Raw genomic sequence first — 12,929 nt, forward strand, 5'->3', positions numbered from 1 at the left:
ATAGAAGAGTTCATGAACCTGAGGCAGGGCTCTATGACAGTGAAAGAGTATTGCCTCAAGTTCAACCAGTTGTCTAAATATTCATGTGTGTAGATGGTTGGACATAGGTCAAGTATGTGTAAGTTTGTGACTTATGTGTCTAGGTTGGTGGTTAAGGATTGTAGGAATACTATGCTCAATAGATACATGGATCCTTCTAGATTGATGATACATGCTTAGAAGATTGAGGTAGAGAAGATAAAGGAGAGAGAGAGAGGGTAATCAAAAGGGCTAGAATAGGGAAGTTTAATTATAGTTAGAATAGGTCTGAAGGAGGAAATCATTCACAGTATCAAAATCGGTCATCTATGCTCGCACCTTATTCAGATAGTGCTCCTAAACCAAGGAATATACAGGAACAGTGGCCTAAGTCTTCTATGTCCAGATCTCAAAATAATGTGAGCAGAAGACCTTGTTACCCTTCTGGTCCTAAGTGTAGTAGGGACCATCCCAGCGAGTGCTTGGCTTGATAAAAGGGTTGTTTTGGTTGTAGCAAGATAGGTCATGTAATTAAAGAGTGTCCATATGCTAAGCAGGGAAACAAAGGCGATCATCCCCAGACTCAGGCTAATAGTGCACTGGCACCTCTATCCTATGCAACTCCTCCTCAGGGTACATCATCTAGTGCTGGTGGTGGTCAGCACCAGAACTAATTTTGTGCTTTAATATCCCATCAAGAGTAGGAAGACTAAACTAATGTTGTTACTGGTATGCTTCATGTCATTTATTTTGATGTTTATGTGTTGTTAGACCCTGGGTCAAGTTTCTCTTATGTGACCCCATTAGTTGCTGTGAATTTTTAGATAAGTTCTGAAAAGATCCCTGAGAACTTTTTGGATTCCACTCTAGTAGGTGAGTCATTTGTTGCCAAATAGATTTATAAAAAGTATCCCATCATTGTTCTTCATAGAGTTATGTTAGCAGACTTGACAAAATGTGAAATATTTGATTTTAACCTTATTCTTGGTATAGATTGGCTCCATACCTGTTATGAAACCATAGATTGTCGCAACCAAGTGGTGAAGTTTCAATTTCTAGATGAGCCAGTGTTTGAGTGGTTACGTAATTCAGTATCTCCCAAGAGTCATTTCATATCTTATCTTAGAGCTAGAAAATTAATCTCAAAAGGGTGTATATACCATCTATTTTGAGTCAAGGACACTAAGTTTGAGGCTCCCATAGTTTAGTCAATCAGTATAGTTAATGAATTTTCGGATGTCTTTCCTTAAGATCTACCATGGGTATCTCCCGATAGGGAAATAGAATTCAGGATTGATCTTCTACCTGATACTCAGCCTATTTCCATTCCACCATATCATATGGAACCCCCAGAGCTTGAGGAGTTAAAAGAGAAACTCAAAGATCTTTTAGATAAAGGCTTTATAAAGCCTAGTATTTCTCAACGGGGCACTTCTGTCCTATTTATGCAAAAGAAAGATAGTCCCTTATGAATGTACATTGACTATCGTTAGCTGAATAAGGTCACAATCGATAATAAATATCCCTTTCCTAGAATAGATGACTTGTTTGATCAATTACAAGGTGTAAGTTATTTCTCAAAGATAGACCTTAGATCCGACTATCATCAACTTAAAGTAAGGGAATATGATATTTTGAAGACAACTATAAGGACCCGTTACAGTCATTTTGAGTTCCTAGTCATGTCCTTCGGGTTAACCAATGCTACAGCAGCCTTCATGACCCTCATGAATTAAGTGTTTAGAAAGTACCTAGATATGTTTGTTATAGTATTCATAGATGATATCCTTTGTGTACTTTCGTAGTGAAAATGATCATGCAGACCATTTGTCAATTATGCTATATACTCTTAGGGATCATCAATTATTCGCCAAATTGAGCAAGTGTCAATTTTGGAGATGTTCAGTAGCCTTTCTTGGTCATATTGTTTCTGTCGATGGCATTAGATCGATCCCTAAAAGACAGAAGCTGTAAGAAATTGGCCTAAACTTATTTCTCCTTCAGACATTAAGAATTTCTTAGGTTTAGATTGTTATTTCTTCCTTTTTGTTAAAGGTTTCTCATCTATTGCACCTCTTATGTCTAGATTAACCAAAAAGAAAGTTAAGTTTTAGTCGTCAAATTCCAATGAGAAGAGTTTTCAGGAATTGAAAACTCAACTCACTTCAACCTCAGTCTGAGATTACTGAATGGTACGGGTGACTTTATTGTGTATTATGATACCTCTAGAGTTAGCTTAGGTTTCGTGTTGATCCAGAGAGGTAAGGTCATAGAGTATACCTTTAGACATTTAAAGCCATATTAAAAGAATTACCCAACTCATGATGTGGAATTAGCTGTTATGGTGTTTACTTTGAAAATCTTGAGACACTATTTGTATGGTGTTTATGTTGATGTATTCATAGATCATAAAATCCTGCAGTATGTGTTTACCCAAAGAGAGTTGAATCTTTGTCAGAGAAGGTGGTTAGAACTGTTGAAAGATTTATTACATGAGTGTGTTGTATCATTCGAGTATGGCTAATATTGTGGCAGACGCCCTAAGTAGATTGTCCATGGGTAGTGTCACTTGTGTGGAGAATGATAAGAAGGAGTTACCTTGAGAAGTTCATCGTTTGACTAGGTTGGGTGTTTGATTGGTTGATTCAGTTGAGAGTAGCATTTGGGTGCAGAATAGTGTAGAATCTTCTCTAGTTTTTCAGGTTTAGGAGAAGAAGGACAAGGATCCCATCTTAGTTCAGTTAAAGGAGTCCGTTAAAGCCTAAAAGGTAGAGGTTTTCTCCCAAGGGAGAGATGGTGTGCTCAGATAACAAACTAGTTTGTGTGTACCATGTGTATATGATTTGAGACAATAGGTTATAGCTGAGGCGCCTGGTGTGCGATATTGTATTCACCCTAGTGCTTCCAAGATATACCGAGACATGTGGGAAATCTATTGGTTGAGTGGTAAAAAGATAGATATAGCGAAATTCATAGTCAAGTATGTAACTTGTCAATAGTTTATGGTAGATCACCAAATACCTGGTGGTATTTTGCAACATTTAAGTATTTATACTTTGAATTGGGAAGAGGTGAATATGGATTTTATGACTAGTTTATCCCGTTCGTATCGGTATCATGATTCGATTTGGGTTTTTATTGATAGGTTGACTAAGTCAGTGCATTTCTTGCCAATTCACATGTCATACATAGTAGAGGATTACACTAAGCTATAAATTTGAGAGTTAGTCAGATTGCATGGAGTTCCCTTGTCTATCATCTCAGATAGGGATACTCAGTTTACTTAAAAGTTTTGGAGAATTTTTTAGAAGGGTCTTGGTACCCAAGTTCTTCTCAGTTCCATTTTTCATCCACAGACAGATGGTCAGGCAGAAAGGACTATCCAAACTCTAGAAAATATGTTGAGGGCATGTGCTCTTGATTTCAAGGGTAGTTAGGATGAGCATTTGTCATTGATTGACTTTTCTTATAACAACAGTTATTATTTTAGCATTCAAATAGCCCCGTTTGAAGCTCTTTATGGGAGGAGATGCAGATTACCCATAGGTTGGTTTGAAGTAGGTGAGGCTTCCTTGCTTGGACCTGATGTAGTGTTTTAAGCTATGGAGAAAGTTAATTTGATTAGAGAAAGATTAAAAACAACCCAAATTCATCAAAAATCATATGCGGATGTGAGAAGAAGGGACCTCGTGTTTGAGGCTGGTGATTTAGTATATTTGAAGATTTCACCCATGAAAGGGGTGAAGAGACTAGGCAAGAAGGTGAAACTTAGTGACCGGTATGTTGGCCTATTCAGAATTTTAAGTCATGCTGGGAAAGTAGCTTATAAGCTTTAGCAGCCCGCGGACCTGTCTGCCGTTCATCCTATAATCCACGTCTCTATGCTTAAGAAGTGCATCGGAGACTCCACCGTTGTAGTTCCCTTAGACAGCTAAAAAATTCAGAATAACCTTTCTTATGAAGAGGTTCAAGTTGAGATTATAGATCACCAGATCCGTAGATTAAGGAACAAAGAAGTTTCCTCAATCAAAGTCCTTTGCCGGAACCAGTCTGTTATGGGTGCCACTTGGGAAGCAGAAGCAGATATGTGAGCCAAGTACCCTCACCTCTTCTCCACAAATTTAGATATAGATGAAGGTAATACTCTTTCCTCATTCTATTTCTTTCTAACAACAAATTTAGCTAGATAGTCGTCCTCATAATAAATTCATGCACTCACAAATTAACTTAGAATATCAAAATGATTTAGATTCAGTTTCAAAATTCATTTTAGTTATGCGTGCTATTATATATCTTCTAATTCCTCAGTATTCTTACTCTAACTAGCAACATTCAAGGATGAATGTTTCCAATGGGGAGATATTGTAAGACCCCACAAATCCTAGTTGTTTCAGTCTTATATTGTATGCCAAAATAAGTCCCAAACATAGAAAATTCCAATTAAGTATGAGCCCTTAGTCATATTTTTGTCCTTAAGATTTCAAAGATTTTATTTTTCGACCCTTAAGACCTTAAAATGCCAATTTTTGAGTAGAATCATGGTCAAGGAGGTCAATGGGTGTTCTCGGGTGAGTTTCAGATTTTTAGGACCTCATTAGAAGGTTGTTTGGATGTTAAAAATAGTGAGTCTACATGAACTCGACACGTCACATCATCCATCGCGTCGACCAACCTTTTTCCCAGCATCAGATGCAAATTCCAGTGAACTAATGTAAACTCGATGCGGCGCGTCGAGATCGCGTCGGTACCGTCGATGCGGTGCATCACTGGGCATATTTTTATTTCGATAATTAAAGATCCTTTTCCAAAAGGGTAATTAAGTCAATTTCCCCCACTCTTATTCCTCCCAAACAAAAGATCAAAGCCTATTCTAACCACATTAGGCTTACTTTCATCAATTTCTCTCAAATTAAAAACCCTAATCTTCAAAACTCAACCCCAAGAATTCCTAGATTCCAACATTCTTTTTCTAAATTGGTTTAAGATTCAAGGTTTCCAAGTCAAGAGATTCAAGAATACTCCTTAAATAACACAAATATAGTCTCAAAAGCAAACTTGTTCATCTAGTTCATCATCCAAGGTATGTGGGGTTTGAATAAGGACAATCTTTCATCATTGTGTCCAAAATTATATTTTTCATCAAATTTCTTATGATTTTAAGATAGGGTTTACACCCAAAGTATCTTATTGATGATTTTTAGTATGATATGATTGAATTATGAAATCCCATGTTTATTTTGAGTTAAAGAATGCTCTTTTGAATAAGAAATTGGCCTAGACCCATCTCTCCATCAAACATCAGGAGTTTCTTGGGTTTAACCACTTACGACAGACAATTCATTAAGAGATTTTCTGCTATTGCCTTCCCCATGTCCAAACTGACTTAGAAGAAAGTTAACTTTTAGTGGTCAGATTACTGCAAGAAAAGTTTTTAGGAGTTAAAGACTTTACTCATTTCTACTCCAGTATTGACTTTACCAGAAGGTTCGGGGGGGTTCATAGTTTGTTGTAATACTTCCAGAGTTTATATTACTTGTGTATTGATGCAAAAATCTGAAGTCATAGCCTATTCTTCTAGAAAACTTAAACCTTATGAGAAGAACTATCCGACCCATAATCTTAAGTTAGCTGCAGTAATGTTTGCCTTAAAGGTTTGGAGACATTACCTTTATGGGGTTCATGTTGATATGTTTATGGACCATAACAGTTTACAAGATCTACTCATGCATGATCTAAGGCGTATTTATACATCCATGTGTCAATATTTACCCATATTTGTACTTGTTCTATAAGCTAAAACTTATAAAAAATGTATTGCATTTGAGTTAAAATCGCATTCTCAAGCTAATGGATATGATTAGTGTTGCAGGCCTTGAACATGGTGAAATTGTATGTTCTTTGATTCATTAACATAAAGCTATTGGATTATGGATGCATTTGGAGTTATATGATAAGTATAAAGACACTGAAAAAAGGTTCGGAAAGCAAGGAATAAAGTTCGGAAGCAAGAAAATATATAAGGAGCTGGAAAGGGAGAAAAATATGCTAGTGTGCCATGGACTTTACCCTCCGTGTTAGGCTCCGTAGAACATTGACGAATTAAAATTAGAGGGAAATTCTAGTGAACATCCATGATAGCCCCGTGCAATGGACCTTAGTGTTTAAGATAGCCTTCGTGGCATAAAGGTTGGTGAATTTTGCAAGTAAAATTATGGTATGATTCCATGATACTGGCTTGCCACAAACCTTAGTCACCGTGATATGGTCCACGATATGATCCGTGACATGGGGAAGGGTAATTTTTTGGCATTTGATTCCCACTATAAATGAAACACTTAAACATAATTGTGAACATCTTTGGCAAACATATAACAAAGGCAAAAACACTTACGAGAGTTTTCTTAGGGTTTTTTCATTTTTCATCTTTCAACTTTGAATTTGGTATGATCAATTATATTTATTGGATGCTGATTTTGAACATGAGTGGCTAAACACCCTTGTTCTGGGGTTGAGGCCGAAGACATAATTGTATTTTGATATTCTTTGAGTAATTGAACGTTGGTTTATCGCATGAGTTGTTCTTATGCTCTTGTTTTTACTATTTTAATGCATAGCCACCATTACAATACCTAGTTAATCCTTCTGTGAACTTGCAAGGAGATTCATTAGGATAGATCGAAGATTTTAAGGATCAAGTTCTTATTCATTTACAGAACAAAGGATTTAAAGTAGCAGCTAGGATAGGAATATACCTAGAAGCCTTGTTTGGTTCAAATACAGGATGATAACTTAAAGCATCTAAATGGATTATTGCATCCCTGTTTAATGATACAGTTGCAGTGTCCTTTTAAGTAGAAGATTAGATGCTCAGAAGGCCATGATTGTAAATTAAACCTTGTGAATCAATAATCTGATAAAAAACATAATCACAATAAGGATAGAGATTTACATGATTTTTAATAGTGTCTCAACCCTGGAATTCTCCCTCATATTGCTTATAACCTTATTTATATTTCCCTTGACACACTTCGCTATTTATTTAATAGTTAATTATTTACTAAATTGTCACAATCGTTTTATATTCTAACACGCTTGAATTTAATGTTGTCGGAACTGAAAAAGTAAATTACTAATAAAGTAGTCCTTGTGGGTATGATTTTCTATTCTTTTGAGTCACTATATTACTTGTATGATTACTTGCACTTGCGTGTGCAATAGACTGCAACAAGTTTTTGGCATCATTGTCTGGGACTCTAATAGTTTGTAATTTTCTAAATTTCTGCTTTTGATAATAAATTTAAGTGTTAAGAACTTGATCTTAGGAGCTGACTTTTGAAGGAAAAGTAACCTATCGGACTTGCAACAGAAATAGAATTGGTTAAGCCTTATTTGAAACCTAAACAAATATTTCATCTAAGGCAAAGGGAAGCAACACTTCATTGATATCTCCAATTGCTCCTACAAATAGAGTAGAAGATATACCTATTCGTAATGTAGTAATCCCACTTACGATCAATGCTACAAATATCTTACACAAGACAACTGTGCATGTTCGGTTTGAATTAAAGGAAAATATGGTGAAACTACTACACATGAGTGGGTAATTCACAGGTTTATGTCATGAGGACCCACAACAACACATACAGAACTTCCTTGAGATCAATGATAGCTATATTCCTATTGGGGTATCTACTGATTACATTGGACTGACTGTATTCCTTTTTTCTCTATTAGGGGAAGCAAAAAGGTGGTCTAATGCCGAACTACCAAACTCCATCACTTCCTGGGATGTTCTGACTCATAAATTCCTTATTTTATTATTTCCATCTGAGAAAACACATTTGAGAAGTGAGATTTTGAGTTTTAATAAGAAAAAAAGGAGAGAATCCTTACCAAGCCTAGGAAAGAGTCAAGGCTATGCTCCGAAATTGCCCTTAACATCATTAGAGTAATGATGTGTTGGTACATAATTTCATTAAGGGTATTCAGCCAAACCCAAAGATTCTCCTGGATTCAGCAGCAGATGGAAAGGAACTAGAGAAAACGTATGATGAATTATACACACTATTGAATTGAATTTCAAAAGAGAATCCTGAGTGGCATTCTGATGCAACAAGGATTGCTCTAACTAAGGTTGTAGGGGTGCTGGAGGATGATCCATTTATGACTATATCAGCACAGATTACTGCACTACAGAATTAGAAAACTACACAGTTCAATAATATGAATCTAGGGATCACACAGTCCATACCAGCAATAGAAAATACAGTTCATCAAGCTCAGACATGGTGCGAGGTATGCAGTAATACTGATCATGCAACAAATGTTTGTGCAACTAATCTAGAGTCTATTAATTATGTGGGAAATGGAAATCGTCAAGGATATCATAACTTTGGAATTACTTACAATCCTAGGTAGTGGAATCATCCCAATTTCTCATAGAGTAGAAATCAAGCACAGAATACAAATCATTATCGCGGGTAAGTAAATCAAAATCAACAGTAGCATGTTCTATGGAATCAAGAAATAATTCAATCAAGCAATATTGAAGAGATGTTGAGAATATTATGGCTACCCAGGCACAATTGGTGGAAAATATGAAGAATCAATAGATGATAACAATGAACTTAGAGGTTCAAATGGATTAGATTTTAGGGGCACAAAACACTAGACCTTAGAGATGTTTACGTAGTGATACTGATCCAAATCCAAAATAGATTAATGGATTTTCTACTCAAAGTGGGCTGCAACTAAAGTAGTTATAACCTAAACAAGTGAATCACAAGGCTACTTATGGTGATAGGCAAAGAATTAAAAAAAAAAGATACGAAACATAAAACCAAAATTAAGGAAACTAAAGTGGAAAGTGCAAAGCTACCTCCACCTTTCCCACAAAGGCTGAGGAAACACCAAGAGGAAATATGCTATAAGAAGTTCATTGATGTGTTAAAACAGGTTCACATTAATCTTCCTCTTATTGATGTTTTGTATAGTTTCCCAAAGTACACTAAGTATATAAAGGATATCTTGGCCAACAAGAAACACTTGACTAAATATGGTACCACTGCACTTACTAAAGTGTGCACATCAGAAATTCAAAATACGTTACCCACAAAGCTGAAGGATCCAGGGAGCTTTTCTATCCATATTACAATCGGGCAGTCAATAAGTGCTCAAGGCTTATGTGATCTCGAGGGAAGCACAAATCTCATGCCCACCTCCTTTTTCAGAAAGATGGAGTTGGCAGACAGAGACCCAATAGATAAACCTATAGACAGAATCACATCAGATAAACCTATAGACAGGATAAAAAAGACCTGAACCTTTATCAGAGAAGGTGGCTTGAATTATTGAAAGACTATGACATGAGTGTGTTGTATCACCCATGTAAGGCCAATGTGCTAGCCGATGCCCTTAGTAGATTGTCTATGGGAAGTGTTTCTCATGTTAAGGAGGATAAGAAGGAGTTAGTCCATGAGGTTCATCAGGTTACTAGATTAGATATTTTGTTGGTTGATTTGGCCGAAGGTAGTATATGGGTTCAGAATGGTTTGGATTCTTCTTTGGTCTCCAAGGTAAAGGAAAAGCAAGACAGGAATCCTATTTTGGCTAAATTGAAGGAAGTAGTTCGGGATCAAAAGGTGGAGGTTTTCTCCCTAGGGGGAGATGGTGTACTTCACTGTCAAGATAGATTATGTGCACCGAATATGGATGGAATGAGGAAATGAATATTAGCATAAGAATATGGTTTGCGATATTCTATTTACCTAGGAGCCACTAAGATGTATCGTTATTTCCAGGACATTTATTGGTGAAACGGTATGAAGAAGAATATTGTGAAATTCATCGTTAAGTGTTTCAACTGTCAGCAGGTTAAGGTTGAGAACCAGAGACCTAGAGGTATACTTCAGGAGTGCACCATTGACACTACCCGAATCAGGGCCTTATCGTAATGGGCATACCAAGTTCTACTAGGACTGGAGACCACCCCCATTTCCAGCCCTACTGACCTACGCGTATCACGAGTTAGATGGAATCGAACATATAACAAATAATTTATTGTGTAATCCAAGAGTCTGGGATAGGTCAATATCTGTGACCATCCAAATGAGTTCAACCGTCCAATAACGAACTGATAACCAATACCAACCAAACCATAATCTAAACCATAACTATATGAGTTCCACAATAATTATATGTAATCCCAAAATAAAAAGGATAGAAAAACCAACAATACAGTCAACTGGTGTCATCTCTAATTCCAATACCAATACTAAGGCTAACACTAATACCTATCCCGACCATTCCAACCCATAGTAGTTCCACAAAAGCCTCTAACCAAAAGAATATAAACTTCGATTGAGACATGTCCCCAACCATAGCCAAAACATATATTCATAAATAAACCAAAGTATGAAATAACATCCATGAAATAGAGCCTTCCAAAAAGATAGAAACTCACCACTTCAATCCAATACACTATCCCGAAGTTTGATAGCTAAATAGGAAGATTAGAACGGTCGGTCCCTGGAATGCTCAAGGATACAACCGCCTAAAGATGGGTTAGCATCCGATTACTAGTATTAACTCAGGATAAAAATAAAATAATGCCATCTAGTAAAACTAAGTAAACCATCTCTATGCATACCAACCATACATATATATATAACTATGCCAGGAAAGGGAATCGGTTTAGCATGCATTTGAAATGATTAACCTGGGTATGTGTAACTTAACAGTACTTGACTACCCATGGGCTATTAGGTCTAATTTAACCCCCTAAATGGGCCCCAATATGTGTAGCCGCATAAACTAAAGATATCATAAGGGTAAGGGATTCCCAAGTATCCTTCACCCTCCATGATACATATGTACAATGTGCTTAAAGCATTCTCATGTACCTTATAGTGTCATAAAAGGTCACCATGAACTACCCCTCATGTTGGCATACATGAGTTTCCATTATTCATCTATAAGATTCCCACCTTCATGGTTAGCTATCACATCCTGCCTTTATTATGCAATTGAAACCATTTCTAACCAACCAAAGCATTATTAATAACCGAGGCCATACATAGTGGTATCGTCATATCGACTATAACTTACAAGTTTTGTCCTTATCCAATCTTTTGATAAATCGAGGGATTCCTATGTACACATAGATCAAGATAAGTTAGGGGAGTCCCAAGTACCCTACAAGTGTTTATTACAATATTAGCTCTAGAGATTCCATGTACCCTACAAGTATTGATTATTATGTTTGCTTCGGGGATTCCATTGTACCACACAAAGATGTTTATTAAACAAAAGCCATTATATTTTGACCATTATAAACCATTTAATCATTTAGGGTTCCATTACCAAACCACACCATGCAATAGTTTCAATAAAAGTTCCATAATTGAGTAGAAGCATTATCATAGGTATTTTGTAAAACATGTTGGGGGCATAGTGTTTCTAGAACCAAAACCAAATACCATGTAACCATTCCTATACATCCAATTATCCAAAACCACTATTAAAGCATTAAATAGCATAATTAAAATATAGGAAAACTATAACCAAGCGTTTATAACCAAAACCCTTAAATTATATTTGAAAACCCAAAACCATATAATAATCAAGCCATGAAAACAATGTATGAAACCATGCCTTTAGATGGAACTAACAATGAGGGAAGAGAACAGGCCTTAAGCAAGAAGATAATGGAGAGACATCAACAACACAAGCCCAATTAATCCTTAAGATAAAACCCTAGATTACTTTTCCCAATAACTTTAGAGAGGATTTGAAAGTGTTTTCTAAGTGTTAATGAATAGAATAATAGGGAAAAAAATATCCCAAGAGTGATATGTCATGGGGACTTAATAGGTTAAATGGAGAAATGTCTAGATTACCCTCAGTTAAACTTCACTAAAATCCCGTTAGAGGGATACGACTTTACATACCTATCGTATGCTCTAATACAAGTGGTACCTGCAATTCATAACTAAGGCCATCTCCCTTGGACCTAACACTGACCAAGGTATGACTCACCCCGAACCATGTCATATCCTAGTATATGACTACTACCTATTATCCGACCCTTGGTAGAATAAAATGTAAAAATCATTGAACACTACCCACCATACAAGTCCATGTTATGACTTGTACCCTGGTTTATGGCTTATGGTAAGCCACTCATACTGAGATCCAACCTAAGTCACTAAGTCTAAGACTAAGTGAAGTAACCAAAATATTTGTATCCACTGGTATGACTCGTACCAAACAAATCGTACCCATTCCAGTAACCCACCAACCCACCAACTAACACTGGTCAATATACGACTAACCCATACCACTCATATGTTCGTGTACGAGTCATTTCCCCTAGTCTTATCCTATCCAGAGACTTGAAATCCAAGAAATTTTCTAAGGGCCAAAAACCTAGGGTTTTATAATCTCCCTTACTAGGAACATTCATTTCCAAATGACAAACAAAGTGGGGTAACTATAAGCATGATTTATTTGGATTATCAAATATCAATCCAACCTTTAACTAAGTTAGAATATAAAGATTCAAAGATATTAATCCTACCTTTAACAAAGTTTGAGAATAAAAGTATGTTGAAGAACACATACCTTCCGTATGAATCTCAAGAGAAGGAAACAGATGTAAATACTTGGACTTCATGTCCTTCTCTGTTTCCCATGTAGCCGCTACCACCTTGTGGTTCTACCATAGAACATTAATCAAGGCCACATCTTTGGTCCATAACTGATGAACCTGCATATCCGGTATCTCCATCAAGATTTCTTTATTAGACAGAAAATCTAAGATACCCAATCCCTCCAAGAGAACAACTGAAGAAGGATAACCAATGCACTTCCTAAACATGGAAACAGGGAATACCAAATGAACAGAGCTTAAG

At 36.4% G+C, this 12,929-nt stretch overlaps 1 non-coding gene across 1 annotated transcript; it reads right to left on the reverse strand.

Annotated features, from left to right (window-relative positions):
- Positions 1-7,856: 7,856 nt before the first annotated feature.
- On the reverse strand, positions 7,857-7,964 carry LOC124888327. The gene has a single exon (XR_007046452.1). It is a non-coding gene; the product is annotated as a small nucleolar RNA R71 (small nucleolar RNA).
- Positions 7,965-12,929: the final 4,965 nt, after the last annotated feature.

The sequence above is a fragment of the Capsicum annuum genome, chromosome 10 (assembly GCF_002878395.1).
Source record: "Capsicum annuum cultivar UCD-10X-F1 chromosome 10, UCD10Xv1.1, whole genome shotgun sequence".
In the NCBI taxonomy this organism is placed as follows: domain Eukaryota; kingdom Viridiplantae; phylum Streptophyta; class Magnoliopsida; order Solanales; family Solanaceae; genus Capsicum; species Capsicum annuum.